This window comes from Terrapene carolina, unplaced genomic scaffold (assembly GCF_002925995.2).
Source record: "Terrapene carolina triunguis isolate 2854851 unplaced genomic scaffold, T_m_triunguis-2.0 Scaffold189, whole genome shotgun sequence".
NCBI lineage: Eukaryota > Metazoa > Chordata > Testudines > Emydidae > Terrapene > Terrapene triunguis.
Window position 1 is genome coordinate 14305282 of NW_020664540.1, and position 12246 is coordinate 14317527.

The following is a 12246-nucleotide window of genomic DNA, read 5'->3' on the forward strand; positions in this document are numbered from 1 at the left end:
GTGGATCACAATAACCCATTTAAAGCTATACACTTAAATCAATTAAGGTGACTAGTGTAGCTGGATTGCTGTAACTTCAGCCAGGATGGCAAAGGACGTCTCTTTCACCATGACCTGCTCCAGGACTCATTTCACTTTCAACTTCTCTGAGTCATCTAATCACTGGATAGTCAGTTGTTTGCTCCTGGCACCAGGAAGATATTGACATTTATGTACGAGCCTGATGCTAGTTATGACCAAGAGGACACTTCATTATAAGAGTCCCATTTCCAAGCACTGGGGGGGGGGGGGGAGAACCGCTCAGGCTTATACTCGTCTCAGTCTATTATTAATTATAATTATTTATTTGTATTGCTATAGCACCTAAAAGCCCCAATCAGGGATCTGGGTCCCATTGTGCAGAGTGCTGTACCTGTGAATAAAGAGACAGACACTCCTTCAAAGAGCTGAACACCTTCCCAGAGGATTCATGGATTTTAAGGCCAGAAGAGATCGTTATGATCATCGAGTCCGATCTCCTGCATCACACAGGCCACAGAACCTCAGCCAGGAACATCTGCATCAAGCCCATGACTTCAGTTTGAGCTAGAGCATCTCTTTTAGAAAGACATCCAGCCTTGATTTAAAGACTGCAAGAGCTGGACAATCCACCATCTCCCTAGATAAATTGTTCCAGTGGTTAATTACCCACCACACCGTTAAAAATTTGCACCTTATTTGTACTCTGAACTTGTCTCTCTTCAGCTTCCAACTGCTGGATTTTGTTACACCTTTTCCTGCTAGATTAAAGAGAGATCTTCTATCAGAAATCTCCTCCCCATGTAGGTAACTTGTAGACCATGGTCAAGTCACCTCTTGATCCTCTCTCGGACAAACTACATAGACTGAGCGACAGTGACGGTGAGAGATAACAAGTGAAGAAAATTAATGAGTGAGGAGCAAGGGGAGGACAAGATAAGGGTGAAAACTAATTTGATTTGGCTTAATAAGCAGCAGTCACAGTACATCCATTGCCCAGTCACCGTGGAGTGTTCTGCAGGCAGATGATTCATTTATTTGTAAAGCTTGGAACAATTCCATTTGCTCATTTCTTCACTGGGGCGGGGGGGGGGGGGGGGGGGGGGGGGGGGGGAGATGGGAGGAATGTATTTTTTCATGGCTAAAGTCAATCTTGAGAGAGACTCTCTTTGAATTCAGATCTCTCCAAATATATATCTGTTTGAAATTTGCCATGGGACGACCCATGAACTTGGACATGTCTGAAGAAGTATGGTTAATAAAACAAAAGTGAGGGGCTGTCCAAGACTCGGACAGCCCTGCACACCGTTGGACACTAACTGCTTTACAGCACAGCAAGCTGGGGAGCTCTGGATGGAGCAGTGAACAAAACCAAAGTGGTTTGGGGTTTTTCAGACTTCATCTATTAGGCTTTGGCCTTGTAACCCAAACCCAGGAGTGGTTTGCCTCTGGCTCCTACACTCTCCAAACCCTCAAAGCTTTGGAGAGAGCTCCACTTTCAAACAACCTTAATCTACGAATTATGGGCTTCGACCAAAGCCCATCAAAGTCCATGGAAACGCTCCCAAGGACTTCAGTGGATCAGACCCTCTATGCAGCTGGAGCCAGACCCTAGCTGCAGTCAATTAAGAGTTGCAATAAGTGTTTGGTGCCTACATTTGAAGCTCACCTCACCCATCACAGATTAGCCTTTAGAAAAGGTAAGCACCATAAACTGTTAATGCAAAATGATGAGTGAGGTTTTCTGCACACCAGTCAGGAAATTCAAAGTCTTGGTTCCCACAGCAACCATCACCTGGTTCCCTTGGGTATATATAGTATTTGCATTAATAGTCATATTTTATATAAAGCCAGGCAAGTTAACAGCATATGACGCAACACAAGGCCCAGGTTATGGCTGGCGTGGGAACCTTAACACTGTATTTACTGATGCTTTGCTCACCACAATGTTGCACGAATGTAACTTTCCTCCCACACTGAGTATTACGTTTCTCGGTCTTAACTAAAAGCACATTTTCGCTGGCAGAGTGCAGATTCTGGCTGGAGCAGTCTTGGCCGACATGAACCCCAATAGCTGTTGCTTTAGCACAGCCACAGAGCACTTGCTTGCGAAGCAGTAGCTCCACCTCTGACTTCTGCCAATGAATTAGATTTGTACGTACAGCTGCTGCTGCAGGACCCCCAATTTAAGGGGCATCCCCTGCCCTGTGCGTTAAACCACTGAGCTATCCCTCCCCGAGTGTGAGTACTGGCCTGCTAAACCCAGGGTTGTGAGTTCAATCCTTGAGGGGGCCATTTAGGGATTTGGGGCAAAAATCTGTCTGGGGATTGGTCCTGCTTTGAGCAGGGGGTTGGACTAGATGACCTCCCGAGGTCCCTTCCCACCCTGATATTCTAGGATTCTATTAAAGCAATTGTGCGTTTAAGCTGTCAGGCCTGGCTCTCAGCGGAGGTGACAGGGCTAGATTTCAAACATCCAGATTCTCATGGGCCACCCTCCGTCACAGGCTCCTTTTCCTAACAAAGCGCTGCATGCTCATTAGAGCCGGCCTCAGCATTCACCGGCGACATCTCACCATTTCCCTGGGACTCCTCCAGCTGTTGTTATTGAAGAGCTGAAAGCTGGCCGGCTGTTTGCAAGTGCTGGAATGTTTCCTTAGGTGAGCGGTGCTCCGTCTGCAAAAGTCTAGCTGAAGGCAGGGTGCAAGATGCGACTGAAACGGAACTGTTCCCCACGGCATTGTAATGCACCCCCTCCTTGCCAGTGCATCATATTTGTAATAGTTTGAAACGGACACATTTACATGAGCGGTGTCAAACTCATTCAGGGGAGAGGGCCAAATCCCATGTTTAACTATGGCCCATGGGCAGGGGTAGCACTTCAGTGGGAGATCTGCTGGGGGTTTAGGATATAGCCCTGATGTCAATGAGAGGCTTGCCCAGAGATCACGGCCTTCCTGGGGCAAATGAAATTTTAGTCTTCATCACCTGGAATTAATTTTCGAGTTTCAGGCTCTCTTCCGAATCTGGCAGAGAGTCCCGTACCAGTCACATTCAAACAGGAACTTTCTTCACAATGCTGATGATTAAAAATAGTGGGGGTTTAAATGAAAGCTTAGATTCCCCAGAATTTGATGCAATGCAAGTCACATACAGATATCAAAGAGGCCGGGGATCCAGCCCAGGGACTAGGTGTACGAGACTTCTAGCCTACACAGATCCACTCTGCGAAGGAGCCATTCTTTGCCGACATTCAGCATTTAAAGCATTAAAGCACGTCTCCCTCCATCGCCACAACGGAAGATCTTGTCCATCTTAGGAGAGCTAGTAGAGGGAGGAGAACTTCAAAATCCTATTTGCTCACAGTTCAGCAAAGCAATAGACTGAAGCAGAAGTAATGAGAAAACATCCGACGAGGTTTTAGGAAGTGGGGGGGGGGAGGAATGCATCGAGGCAAGCTTCACCGAACTGATGAGCCAATCAGCAAAAAGATGAGAGAAGTGGAAGCAAGGAAGTGAAACGGACCCCATAAGGATGTAGCGAAAGAAGCAGAAGTAAGAATGAGCATTAGCCACGGCGGGAGAATCGCAGTCGGGCCCGAGGCGGCGTGTCCGCGCATTGTTTTGGCTTTTTAACCAAGCTCAGGGAATAGCCCTGAAAAACGTTCAAAGTGACGGTGGCAGCAAGCAGCAGTATTGGAGGGAAAAGCCCTCTGACATGAGGTTGTCTCTCTGGGGTGGGTGGATACAGGCAGGGTAGCCCCCACCCCCTTCCAATCAGGGCCGGCTCCAGGCACCAGCCGACCAAGCACATGCTTGGGGCGGCACCTCGGAAGGGGCGGCCAATCTTGGGGTGGCAGGGGGCACTCAGGGTTTTTTGTTTTTGTTTCAGCGGCATGGTGGTGGTGGGGGCTGGCGCGGCGCTTGGTGGCTTCGGCGGCGCGGCGCTGGGGGGGTGGGGGTTACGGCGGCCCGGCCCGGCGGGGTTGGCGGCGCGGCGCGGGGCTGGGGGGGGGGGGGGGGGGGGCGGGTGTTTTTTTTTTTTTTTTTGGCGGGGGCGGCAAAAAAGTTAGAGCCGGCCCTGCTTCCAATCCTCTGGACATTCGCGGCCGTGTCCCATAGGCATCAAGGCATCGCACTTCCAGATTTCCCAGCTTTGTGGCTTAGAAGCAAAGGGGTGGGGGTAGGGCATCAGCCTCACCCGCTGACCAAAATGCCAACGTGTTGCTCTGTAACGGGGAGGGAAGAGCCAGAGCACAGCACACAGGACCTGCCCCTCTGCACAGATGACTTGAGAGCCAGAAGGGTCCTGAGACACCACCTCCCACCTGCCCTCTGAAGAAGAGGAACCCGCTTCCCCCAGCCTGTCTCCTTGCTTCAGCGTTTCAACTCCCTGAGTAACTGATGCTCTCCCGAGAGGCGGGGGATGAAAGGGGGCCTGTCTTCTTGAAACTCTTGGACAACCAGCTCCAGGGCCCTGTGTGCTAGGAGACCTCAGACAACGGTGGTTTTTGCAGCTGTGGAGTCGAGGGCAAAATTTACAACCATTCAGGTCTAGTTTCACGCTCTTCACAAAGGCAAAATTCCCACTACCTTCCTTGGGGACTTTCACCTGGGTGGGGCGTACAGGATCGGGCCCCAAACCTCTTGAGGGTCTCTCCTAGAGTCCACACGACATGTCTCCCAGCGAGAGATTTCAACAGGGATTTAACATCACACAATCAGCCATCATGCCAGGCCTAATTACTATGGTAACCACATGTACTGGAGGTTGTTTCTCTCTTAAAATGACTCACGGATTTTTAAAAAGAAGAAGAAGTGGTGCCTCTGCCACACCGTTTTTAGACTGACAACAGAACACACACACACACACACACCCCTACCTCTTGCAGGAATACTGTCCCCTCAGTTATCATCCTTACACGCATCAAACACAGCTGCTGTGCTCTTTGGAGACAGAATCTGGGGGTATGTCTACACTACGGGATTAATCCGAATTTAGATAATTCGAATTTGGGAAACAGGTTGTATAAATTCGATTGTGCGCGGCCACACTAAGCACCTTAATTCGGTTTTTAACCACATTAATTCGGTGGTGTGCGGCCACACTACCCCATTAACTTAAACACAGTAATTCGGTGGTGTGCGGCCACACTAACCCTAATTCGAATTAACAAAATCGATTTAGGCGCTACTCCGCTCGTCTAGGTGGAGTACAGAAATCGATTTTAAGTGCCCTTTAATTCGAATTAACTGGCTCTGTAGTGTGGACGGGTGAAGGGTTAATTCGGATTAACGCAGCTAAATCCGAATTAAAGTCGTAGTGTAGACCAGGCTTGGGTCTGCCTTCCTCTTGGTGTGAATAGAGAAAAACAGTCCCTTGTATGATTCAGCCATCTAGGATAAATCAACATAAATCCCAGCACTATAATCCAATTAATGTGACTTTGTCAATTGTTTAGAGATGACATATCTGCTTCTGTTGCAAATAGTTTGCAATTTCATGGCCCTATTTTAAAGGTAGAATCAAGAGAAGCAGGAACATTATGTTTGCTAGTAGATTAGAGAATACAATGGAAGGAATTCTAACCTGACGGGGCAGATTCTCCGCCCCACCCAAACTCAGCTAAGTAGAGGGGGAACTCAGAAGGAACCTGGTTACAGTTTTCTAATCCTGAACACAAATGGCCCAAGCACAAGTTAAAGTTGTAGGGCAGCAGAGTTCCCCTCCCTGCTCCCCAAACAATCCCCTTGCCCCCCCCCCAGTTTGAGGAGTGAAGGGGGTGCAAAAAACAGCTGCGCTGACTCTCCCAGCTTTTAGCAAGCAGAATTCCCCTGCACGGAGCAAATTCTCCATAGGCCATCTCTGCTTGCTGTAAGGCCACTTTCCACTGCTTAGGGCCTCAGCAGCCCTGAGAACCCAGCCCACAGCATGCAATAGGCATCCTCCAGGCCACTTGGCTCGGCTTATGTCCACACCGGCTCTCACTAGCCTCTTTTCAGCACTGTTCGGTGGAAGCTCACAGCTCTGTTCACCCGGCACCCAGTCCATTTTACTCACTTCTAATTCTATCTTCCCCAAGGCTAGCGTCAGCTGTTCTCCAATGCACCTGCAATTACTGTCCTCAGCTAACAAGAACCAAGACCCATTGTCAGCTGTCATCTATGGAAAGCAGATTTCATTGGCAAATTAGGAAATACAGAGACGAAATCATGAATCTTTCACCTAGACACACACTATGGAAAGCTCTGCTGATCTTACGTTACTGCAGGACCAAGTAGGATTTAGAGCTCGCCAGAACAAACCAACCAACCTTTTTCTTCTCTCACAGCCTAACCTCATCATCTTCCAAAACAAGACCAGAACGTCACCCTGGCCTGAATCCAGCCGGAACGGCTGATGCTTCTTGCTACCCACCCTCTGCATTACATCTTCCACATCTTTGAAATCGGCCTTTTCTTGGCAGCTAACTGGCTGGGTCCGTCTAGGCAAACAATTCGCAAACAAACAAAAATCCCTGCGGATTCTGCTCACTCTTCTTGGTAAACCAGCTCACAGGCCAGAAGCCAAGCCGATAAAAGGTACTGAGCTAGACCCTAAGCTCCGGCCAAGGAGATCTTGGTGCAGCTGAGGAGGGGGTGTGCAGAAGCATGGGCTGCTCTTCACCAGGCCAGTCCCTGGCTATGGGGTAGGCTATTGTAACCTGTACCCGTGGGAAGGGACCTCAAGGAGCTGTTATGATGGCTGGGGATCACTGGAGTGAAGGGGAGGCCTGGCCGCCCCCCTATCTTCCGGCCATACATCCTAGGCTGGCAGCTGAGTAGGTGGAGTGGCTGGCCTAAGAGCAGCTACGGTGACTCTACTGTACCCCAGGCTCCCCCTCCAGGGGAGAGATTTGCCAGATTTTGGCCACATTGCGGTAGCATGGGCGTGTAAGCGAGGGCAGAATCAGACTCATCATCCAGAAGATGTTAAGATTGTCCTGGCTCCTCGCATCGTCACTCACACACCCAGAGGTAGCGCCGTGCCACCAGGAAACACACACACCGAAGTATTTAACAACAGGGAGGAAACTAGGTTTAGAACTTTCCCTGAAATTGAAATCCAATTACGAGCCACTTTCTCAAAGGCCAGCACGAGAAATGGATGGGAAACCTGTCTGAGGGGAAGGCACCGAGATGGATACTTGGGCACAGGCCGAGCCTGTCTGAGGTTAGTTACTTCGGTTGAATGGGCAGCCAAGGGAACTCCCAAGGTTTCCTTTAATGTATGTCTCTGCAGACTGCCTGAGACAGAGCGGCACGTTAAGTGCAACCCTGTCTGGTCTGACCCGGGTTTTACAATCGCTTTCTAATGTGACAGAGGTTTTCATTAAACAGGACTGACCCCTCCCCGGAGCTTCCAGCTGGCATGGGGTGGAGGCTCCCAGAACTTGGAATGTGCCCACGGCAGCAGCAGCCCACTAGGGCAATGCTTGCTCATGCCAAGATCTCCGGTGAGCCGATTTCTGCCGCGCGTTCTGCGTCTGGAGAGCGAGTCTCAATATGTTCCGAACAAATTGCCGGCCCCAGTGAGATTGGGGAGTAAGAGCTGTGCCAGCGGGATTCCCTAGGGGTACCACGCCAGACTCTCACTAGGTCTGGAAACCACCTCACTGCTACACCTGCTCTCCCACATTTCAGGATTAGTTCCCAAGCTGCAGGCAGCAAAATCCAAGACTTTTTTTTTTTTTTCCCCTGTACTGTTTATAGTCCCAGACATCTGGTTGAATTTGCTCTGTTCATCACTCCTGCTCAAGAGTTATACCATACCACCTTTCATATGATTGCCATATACCCCTGGATGTGCTACAGCACCTACAATACCCCCAAAGGAGTAGGGAAAAGACTTCTCCTCAAACAAAGAGACATGACCACAAATGTTTCTCACTCCCTGTGCATTGCCTGAAGACACATCCCCATCATATACGGGGGGCTGAGTTGGCAGATATGGGAAATTAAATACACCATTGGCTTTTATTCGCCTTTCATTGGCGAACACAAGCAGAAGGTACACATGGCAACTTCCGCAAGTCAAGTGGCCACGCCCATTAACACTCAGTCACCGGGATAACTGGGATGGAAAAGCACAGTGGCACGAAGCATGCCTTGAAGAGAAGCAGTCCAGCAAGAAACTCTCAGTGCCAGCCAAGTCGTTCCTGAATGCTGCTTAGAAACCTTCCTAATGCAGCATTTAAAAGCAATTAGCAGCCCCAGTAAAGAAAATGGAGCATTCTGTATCCAGTTCAAACTCTTCTCCAAGGCTCTGCACAGCCTGGCTTCTCCCTAGCTAGCTCTCCAGGCCGGTTTCCCACTATCCCCCCACCCATGCGCTATAATTGCCAACTCCTCCTGCATTCTGAATGCTCTCCTTCCACGCCCTCACAATGTGGATGCACCATATTCCAAGATGCTCCTTACACCCAGAATGCCCTCCCTAAATCACGGCACCCTGCCTGCTCTTTCTTCCATCCCCTCCTCGCCTAAAGCACAACAGAAAATGCATCTGTGCAAGAGGAAAAAATATATTAAAGAACCAACAGGACATGGGGTCACATGACCTGATCCCCCATTCTGGAAATACTCATTGGTTCCACACTTGTTTCTGATAGGCTCCTGGTACAGTAACTAATACTGTAATGAGCAGAAAAAATATGTTTCGTACGTAGACATGACTCCTTATATAGTTTGCAGTGTTGTCGTAGCCGCGTTTGTCCTAGGAGATTAGAACGACAAAGTGGGTGAGGTAATATCTTTTATTGGACCAACTTCTGTTGGTGAGAGAGACAAGCTTTCGAGCTGACACAGAGCTCTTCTTAAGGCCAGCTTTAAAAGGGGGGAGGGGAAGTTTATTTTCTGGGGAAAACATAACAGAAGCAAACAAAAAAACTAATGTATTTTGGTCCCTTCTTGATTCCGGGCGGGGTGGTGGGGAGGAATCTCATCCAAACAGTACCATGACTAAGGCATTTACAAAGCTGATCAGCAGCCTAGTGGTACTGATTTACGTCGATAGTCATGGTGAACAATGGAGTAGGGCACGGACGGTACCAACCGCAACGCTGTGCTGACTCGAGTAATGCTACAATCAAAAGATTTGTGGTGTATTAGAAAAGACCTATTATAATCCTCTGAATAAGTGCTCCAACAGCCTGCATTCAGAGCCCGGCCTTCAATTAAACTGATCAAGAATCTCCGCGTGGCCCTTTTACAGCATTAGAGACAGGCTTTTGCACCGAGTGCTTCTAACACACCCCATCTACTCAGGAGATGCAGGCAATTTAAAAAACACAAGAGCTTCACCCTAGTGCTTTCTATGGGATAATTAATCGAGTCATATTTCAGTTCATCCACTGGCCATATGGCAGAAAAGAGGATTAGAAATTTCAGTCTCAAAATGTATTCAGTGAAATCCAGTTAATACAGTCAAACTATAAGCAACCCCCCTCCCCCAACAACAAAAAATAAAACCCCATTATTGTACTGGACACATCATGCTGCCAGTATACATGGAAACCTTTTTCCTTATACAGGTTAATCTTTTAGTCCAAGCTATCTGACAATTCAGAGGTTTGTTTACTGGGCAGAACTACAAGCTCTGTGTTGTCTTAGGGAGAGCAGTGGGAGGATCCTGATTGGGAGTTGGCCAGAAAATCAGTTTCATGCCAGTCTCCGGCTCCTTAAATAAAATATGGGAGCAATAAACCTAATTTTAAACGACTACAGTGAGCTAGATACAACAGGTACCACAGTATGAAAGTTACTTCTGTCCTATAAGTTAAGGATCATTATCTTTTAGTTGATTATTCTCTAACTTTAATATCATCTTGGGGGTGGGGAGAGAGAGATGGGGATTTTTGTTTATATATAAATCCGTTTTCAATCAAGGTAGCAAGAAAGAGGAGAATCCCTTGAATACGAGTCTATCGATTCCATTATTTGAAAAATAAACCCAAGGAATTAAGTTTCCCAAGTTTATTTTTCCACCTACATCTGTATATCATTTATATAGTTTTGCACATATTTCTAACAGCAATGTAGACAAAATTCTCCTTTGCCATGGTTACTCCTCATTAAACAGTTACCGATCACCAGTATTTCCTGTTAAATCCCAGTAATAAAAAAATGGGTTTTGAAAAATAATAATCTGAACTCCAATCCTTTGTACAGATGCTCCTTTGTGCTTTGTCCAAGTGCTTCTGTCTGAGGAGGTGGAGTAAGGGTGTGGATAATACTTTGGTATTCCATCTTTGGGATAAAATGGAAACTTTAAGGGGTGGAAAGATTCTAATCCAAAGAGATGGGGAATTAGACATTTATGTATCATTGAAATTTTCAAGTTTGATTTTATACTGACTATTTCGGGGAGGACGGTTAATTTCAGTTAAATGAAAATCCCTCCCTTCCCCAAATAAATAAATAAATAAATGGAACACTAGACCTCATTCATCCATGAAAAAGCTTTTCCTACAACAGCAAATCAGTTGATTAACTGAGGATCAACATTTCTAAATTAAATCTTTGTTGAGGAGACGGGACCTTTTACAAAAAAGAGTCCAATTTTTATCGACAGTCTTTAACCCCCGATCTATGTTTCCATGCAAAATTTGCACAACCTGAATTCCCAAAACAATCCCTTTCCTGTGTTCCGATTTGTGAATGGCACTGGGAACAAGACACTGGTATTTTTCAATTAAAACGGACCTGCTATCATGCCCACATACGATCTCGCCAGGAATTAGGGGGAAAGCATTCTGCACCTTGCCACCATTCTGCTAAGAGACCAGCAATCTGCACTTCTACTTCGGGTGCTCCCTCTCACCTCCATCTGGTTGAACGCCACGGCCCATTTCGTCTAGAAAGCTAACATGAACACTCTGGAAGTGCTTGCAAAAGCTGAGCATTGCCAGCTGAAACCAACGCACGGTTACTGGTTCTAACGAATCCGTTTCTTCTTTTGCTTCAGAGTAAACAACTTCAACTATACATCGAACCTACCAGCGAAGCGTGGGGTGGTTTCCGTGGTTATCTGAGCAGGGGATGCATAGCTAGCGGCCACTTTCCTGTGATCCGGAGTCCCTATTACCAGACCGTTTGTAAATTGCAGACACACCAGAAGGATCTCTGGAGCCCGGCGGCACCTACGGCTGTCAAGCAAAGCGATTTCCGCGCACGCTTTTAACCGTGATCATTGCAATTAACATCCTCGCTCCACGGATCCACAACCGTGTAACGTGTGGGAGCAAACGGGTTTACGAGAGCGGCTGGCCCAAGCCCCAGCGCTGGCTCAGGGTGGGCGATGCACACGCCCCGCCTGGCTCCTGCCGGTGGGGAACTGGGTGGAAACAGCGTCACGCCGCTTGCTTGCCCCCGTGTAAATGGGTTTGTTGAACAAAAAGCCCCGGTGGCTGAGACTTGCCCCGCCCGCCCCCCTGGCTAGCCAGCAGCACCCGGGGCTGGAGCGGAACCGGACCCCCCGGAGATTGGGGCTTTTACCTTCTAGCTCCGGTCGCGGCTCGCCCGGGGGGAACAGCTGGAGCTCGCCTTCTCCGGGAGGGGCGGCGGGCTCAGCGGCAGCCCTGGGAGCGGCGTCCCCACCCAGCTTTGTCTGCGATCATCATCCTGGGGACAGGAAGCAGCGCGGCTCCGACTTCCTCCTCCCCGGCTCGGCGGCGCTAGCTCCGCGCTCGCCCGGCCCAGGCTGCGTCCCCCGCCCCGGCCCCGGCCCGCCCTTCCCTGCCTGCCGCCCGCCCCCGCGCGGCCACCGCCCACGGGCCGCTCCCCATCAGTCCGTCCGTCCGCCCGCCCGCCCGCGGGCCCCCGGGCGGCCAGGCAGGAACCGCGGCCGGGTGCCTGCAGCTTCGCCCCCTCCCCCCCGTGCAGGCGCGCCCCTGGCCCCGCTGTCCCTACACACCCCGCCCCGCTGTCCCCCCCACAGCCCCTACACACACCCCGCCCCGCTGTCCCCCTATAGCCTCTACACACACTGCGCCCCCTGCCCCCCCACAGCCCCTACACACACCCTGCTGTCCCCCTATAGCCTCTACACACACTGCGCCCCCTGCCCCCCCACAGCCCTACACACACACCGCCCCCCTGCCCCCCACAACCCCTACACACACTGCGCCCCCTGCCCCCCCACAGCCCTACACACACACTGCCCCGCTGTCCCCCTATAGCCTCTACACAC

General features: G+C 49.6%; 1 protein-coding gene across 2 annotated transcripts in view; it reads right to left on the bottom strand.

The window, feature by feature from the left end:
* The window catches only part of GNG2 (G protein subunit gamma 2), a 92124-nt gene extending 80396 nt beyond the window's left edge, over positions 1-11728 (bottom strand). The window contains exon 1 of one of the 2 annotated variants that reach the window (XM_026654214.2): positions 11553-11728. The gene's annotated coding sequence lies outside the window, so the exon portion shown is untranslated. Of the gene's footprint in view, positions 1-11054; positions 11283-11552 lie in introns of those variants that run through there. The other variant, XM_026654215.2, reaches the window with a different exon arrangement.
* Positions 11729-12246: the final 518 nt, after the last annotated feature.